Raw genomic sequence first — 6,000 nt, 5'->3', positions numbered from 1 at the left:
CGTCTGCCTACCGACAACCTGCTGGTTGTCTCTATGTGCAGAAACGCATTGTTTTCAGGTTTCCTCTTGTAAACTCCAACGCTATCAAAGGTCCGATCCACAGTACCTGGCTGCCTGTATCTCTACTCCCCATCTCATTCCCTCTGCTCCTCCTCTGCACTCAACCTCACTGTCCCACACTCCACCTGCCACACCTCACTCCCAGTCTCTCCCTACTCGCCCCGCTCCACTGGCATCCTCTGCCATCTCAATCACAGCCAGTGCAGCTGTGGATCTCTGCAAAGCTCGGCATAAGCTTCACTGACATGCTAAAGAGGGATCCCCCACTGCCCTCTCCCCCGTCTTGACACCACCACTCCCCACAGAGCCGTGCAATGATGTGCTTGTGGTTATATGTGTACACTGCTCTTTAGGTAATTGCAATGATACCTGAGATCGAACACTCCTACTCCGGTGCTGACCAAGTGGTGCTTGGTTTTAAAAAGTTTAGATTCCATTCGTAAATGTTTCCAATATAAGTTGCTTTATTGTTTGTCAAGTGTTTCATACATTGAGTGTCATTCTTGTGACATACTTCCTAGTAATTCCAAGCTCACATAGTGTCTCGAGTAGACAATTGCCTAGGTTTTCCTGGTGCCGACACGAGTTGCAACCTTAAGGTTTTTCTCAAGGCAGTAATGTCAGTATCTTGGTCCTGGTTAGTGAGAGCTTGTGTCTGGTTCAATGATTGGAATGGATAGTCACTAATCCCAGTTGCGTGTGACGGCCGTACGTGGTCCCGCAGTGATAAACTCGATTACGTTGATCACCGTGGGACCACATACGGCGCTCACACCAAGCTCTCCACATTGTTTCTGAGTACAATTGATATAAGGTTACACGGTATTGTCTCAGCCATGCTGTGTACCTTTTGACCTCCTCCATTGCTTCTGCGTATATTTCTGCAGTCTTGTATGTGGAGGTGAGTCTTTTCGATTTCCTTACCAGCCTTCGTCGCTCCACCAGCTGTGTATTGAATTTGTGGAGGTGACACTGAGCTTTTGGTCGCTCCATGTTCTTGGTTTTCTTATAAACCTGTAGTAGAGGTCGATAGTCCACCTGGTTACCTGTCTCTTCTTCCTTAAGTGTGGTGAGCCTAGTTTATCTGGACTTGAGGGATGGCATTGCTTCCTTCGTTAGTTTGAGTCGTGCTCCATTTCCACTGGATTCGATCTGAGCGGCCATTAATTGTTTCGGAGAGAAGACCGAATGCCATGTGGTCATTAGTGAATTGTGGTCACTGTGTATAGTTCATAGGATTTCAAAGGCTGTTATCTGGGACAAAAACTCTCTTGATACCTATGTATGGTCGTTGTTGAAGCCTCTGCCTAGACTTTCCCATGTGTGAATATTTGATGATTTCACTGATTTCAACCAATGTATATTGTGGAAATCCATCACATTCATTAAGGTTTCCCATTGCCACCCCTGCGCTTCTCCGTCCGTTGAAGCAAACGTTCTTTTTTTCTGTTGTGCTAGTTCTTGACAACGAGCGTTTAGATCCCCAGTGATTATCACATGATTTATTTGAAAACTGTCCCGTGCATCCTCTATTAACGTTGCCATATTTTCTAGAAAGGATTTGGTGGTTATTGCAGTGGGGTTACAGTAAGTGTTTATCAGAAGGATATGTTAGATTTTCGCTACACCCTCTTTAGTCTGGGATTGCTGCCAATCTAGAACAGTTGCTAGTATAAATTTCGTGGCTCTGAGGGAGGTCTTAATTGATAGGCTGCACCCCCTACGCACTGCAGTGAGCAGTCCTGATCTGGGGCGCCCCTTTGGGCCTTTTTTTTGCGCAGGATACAGAGATGTTGTATCCCTCAAGAGTTGGTTGTACGGAGAGCCAGGTCTCCTGGAATCACAAAAGGGCAAAGCTTCCCAAATGGTCGCCGTTGTTGGAAGTTAGGTGACTGAATCCTCTTGTGTTCCAGGAGCCTAGTTTGAGGGTGTTTTCTGGCAGCTTTTGAGGCTGGTTCGGGGGAAGACTCACCCTGACGGCCGTGTCCTTCCTATCTGGTGGCTAACATCTGTAATTTCTCTTTTTCTCGGCATCCTTCCATGACCAATTGGTTGGTGTGGAATGGTGAGGACCCCAGGACTTATTGAGGTTGCCTCTCTTCCTGGGCCTTTCCTCCGACTGAGGTGGTAGAGTACGGTCACTTTGTGTGTGAGGTCCCCTAGGCGCTCTTCCCCTCGGGGTATTGTCCTCTGGAGTTTGCCTTTCTGTATTGCTGGGCCACGAGGTGTTAAGCCTTTTTTCTATGTTTAATCGCTTTGCATCCAGTAAGTTTTTGAGAGGGGTTTCCTGTTGTGTAATAGCTCTTTGAGTGTCCAGATTGAACCGGAGAAGACTTCTCTAGCACGTCACCTAGGTCATCCTGATGGGCCTTTTTGTTCTTAAACCATTCCGACTACCACTGTGTGGGGTTGAGTCTTCCTTTAGCGTGCCATCTGGATTAGTTTCGCTCAGGTTTTAGCCTAGATCGTACAAGTAGTACGTCGCTTCCAATAATATTGTTTTTATTATGGGTGAGTCCACATCAAGGAATGAGCTGTCGTTGCCCCTGATCGCATTTGGTTCCACCACCTTGAGGTCATTTGATAGAAGGGGTCAGAGGCTCGGGATTTGCTTAAAGAGGCCAGCGATTGTGCAGCGATTTAGAATCAAATGATCCTTTAATGCTCCCATTCTCTCCAAAAGAAAGGTTCTACTGCGTTGAGGGATCAGCAGGGAGGGGCCTTGATTGGTTTTCTTAGTGTGTTTTGTTTCCTCAGGATTGTTACTAGGCTTGTCTAGCCAGCCTTCTTTTCCAGGTTTCCTCTCGCTAGAGTTTTGATTGGTTTTCTTAGTGTGTTTTGTTTCCTCAGGATGGTTACTAGGCTTGTCTAGCCAGCCTTCTTTTGCAGGTTTCCTCTCTCTGGAGTTTTGATTGGCTTTCTTAGTGTATTTTGTTTCCTCAGATGGTTACTAGGCTTGTCTAGCCAGCCTTCTTTTGCAGGTTTCCTCTCTTTAGCGTTTTGATTGGTTTTCTTAGTGTATTTTGTTTCCTCAGATGGTTACTAGGCTTGTCTAGACAGCCTTCTTTTCCAGGTTTCCTCTCTCTAGAGTTTTGATTGGTTTTCTTAGTGTATTTTGTTTCCTCAGATGGTTACTAGGCTTGTCTAGACAGCCTTCTTTTGCAGGTTTCCTCTCTCTAGAGTTTTGATTGGCTTTCTTAGTGTGTTGTGTTTCCTCAGGATGGTTACTAGGCTTGTCTAGACAGCCTTCTTTTGCAGGTTTCCTCTCTCTGGAGTTTTGATTGGTTTTCTTAGTGTGTTTTGTTTCCTCAGATGGTTACTAGGCTTGTCTAGACAGCCTTCTTTTGCAGGTTTCCTCTCTCTGGAGTTTTGATTGGTTTTCTTAGTGTGTTTTGTTTCCTCAGATGGTTACTAGGCTTGTCTAGCCAGCCTTCTTTTCCAGGTTTCCTCTCTCTAGAGTTTTGATTGGCTTTCTTAGTGTGTTTTGTTTCCTCAGGATGGTTACTAGGCTTGTCTAGACAGCCTTCTTTTGCAGGTTTCCTCTCTCTGGAGTTTTGATCCCTTCTGCTTCTCTTGGATGGATTTTCAGGGGACCTTCTTTTCGGCCTTCGCTTTGGGGGTGCTGTCTCCTAAATTGTAGGAGCTCTTCTCCTTGCTCAGTTGATGGATTCAGTTCTCGTGTCCCCACCACTTCCCATTTGGATAGTTTTGCTCTTTGCGCTGGTCCCTTTATCTTGCTTGAGATGTTTAATAATCCACTCCTGTAAGTGACCAGGCTTTTCCGTGGGCGACTATCTCGACATCCTTTTGCTCTATTTTCCACTTTAAAGGCTGGTTGACTCACAATTCCGATTCCGAGTCCTCGATTGAGTATGCACTCATATTCATGAGATCAATTTTTGAAGTCTCATCGTCGGACTCTGACACTGGGTCTTCTGTCACTCTGTCCTTTCCTTGCTTCGAGTTCCTGATTTTCTCGAATGGAGGCTGTGAAATGAACTTTCTTTTGTTTGCGCTGCACCTGTTTTTTATAGCGACTATTCAGGGTTGCCTTTAAGGATCCTGCTTGGCTTTTTAGATTGAATATTTTTGTTTATTCAGAGACAGATGATTCAATTATCAGAGCTTTTTGCGAAAAATTCCTGAATGATACTCAAGGTGTTTCTTTCTGGATGTCTTGTAATAAGCTTAGAGCTTTGGTCTTAGTCAAGCATTTCAGGGTGGTTTGTTTGGGTCCTGGGTCCCTGTTTCCACTTTGATCCGCCGAGCTCGAAGCAGAATGATGGTCAGAGTCACCAGTATCAACATGGGTGAGATCTTCTATGCCTCTGGGGGAGGTAGTGATGGCACTTTTGGCCCCATCTCCTTTCTTGTTTTCAGTGGCTCCTTTTAGGGTGGAATGGAGTCTGCGTGAGATTGACAAAAACCTGATTTAGACATGTCCGTTCCCGTAGGTTGAACGGGCTCCCCCCTGGGCTACGCGTGTCTCTCGGAGTCTCCAGAATAGGCAGTTGACAGTATTTCGGACTCTGAAGTTGAAAGTCAAGTCAGAAGTTTGCTGTTATATACCCTTCCAGGAAAGCTAATTTTGTGCTCATGATGGCTAGTGGTGTAGTCCTTCTGGGCCTCATTCAATGCCTCATACAATTTGCAAAAAGGAGCTAAGGCAATGGTTATCGTTGACATGATTGCCATCAGGTCTATTTTCTTGGAGGGGGAGTCTCTGGCCGGTGTGTGAGAGATTTCACTCAAGCGCCTATGTTGGTGCTCTGTATCGTGGTGAGCAGACTGATCACGGACTCTGTCCCCTTGTCTGTGTCTGTTAATGGATTTGCCTGTAAGCTCAAACTCTGGGCTTTTTGTATTTCGATTTGTATCCTTCTTGCATGCATGATTCACGAACCGGAGATTAGTGACAATCTCGCAGTCGGTGTCGTCCGATGTCTAGTGGATTGTGGTCTTTACCAGGGACCGTAGAGGGTTACCAGACATTTGGTCGAAAAAAATTGGTCGACCAGACAAATGGTCGAACCAATTTGGTCGAAAACCAAATGGTCGAATTTTTTTTTTTTTATTTTAAACCTTTTTTTTATTGGGGTCCCCCGCCCAACCCCCTTTTTTTCTCTAAAAACCCCTTTTTTTACAAAACGAAAACCCGAAAAATAAATATATAAATAAAAAAAAAAATTTGACCATTTGGTTTTCGACCAGTTTTCAGTCGACCAAATGACTGGACACCCCGTAGAGTCACCTCCCGTTTCCGTCTGGTCTCCCTTGTTGTCACCCGGACTAATTTGGATGCCCGCTGTTTGTGAGGCTGTGCTTTCTGGTGCTCCTCCATAGGAAACCCCCTTTTTTATCCAGGGATAAATGTTGTGGAATTATGTTATTTTGAGGAGCACACAGAGGAGGCAGGTTTGCTTGCCGAGTTGGGGCCTTAGGAGTAATATGCCATCTTAGTTGGTTTGAGGCTAGAGTTGGCTTATGCCCAGGTTAGATGGATTTGATAGATCAGGTTCTATCTGTCGAGGGCTCTGTTTGTCGGGGGAGCTGGCCCCTGGCTGATCAAGCACTTGGTTTGTTGGTTCCTCTGCCACTTCTAATATTTCGGCATCTGAAAGTTCGATTTGTTTTTCTGAATATGCATCACATTTCTTCTTGAAAAAAGCTTCAAACTCTTTTGTCTGCAATTGTTGCTTCATAAACTCAACTGTTGTCTTACGGTTTGGGGTTCTGCCCACATTCCCACCTCTCTTTGAGCTTTTCTTGTAGTTCTGATGTGCTTGGAAAGGTAAGTTGCCTTTCGCTGCACTTCCCTTGGAGTCTTGTGGTTTAGTCGACGCCTGTTGCTCCGGAGAGGGTTCCTCACTTCCAGACTCTTCACTGGAAATAAGGTCCCCACCTTTCATCGTCGGTATTGGTGATTGGACTTTTTCCTGC

The sequence above is a fragment of the Ambystoma mexicanum genome, chromosome 5q, assembly GCF_040938575.1.
Source record: "Ambystoma mexicanum isolate Mex_15411 chromosome 5q, UKY_AmexF1_1, whole genome shotgun sequence".
Classification (NCBI taxonomy): Eukaryota; Metazoa; Chordata; class Amphibia; order Caudata; family Ambystomatidae; genus Ambystoma; species Ambystoma mexicanum.
This window is presented reverse-complemented; position numbering follows the sequence as displayed.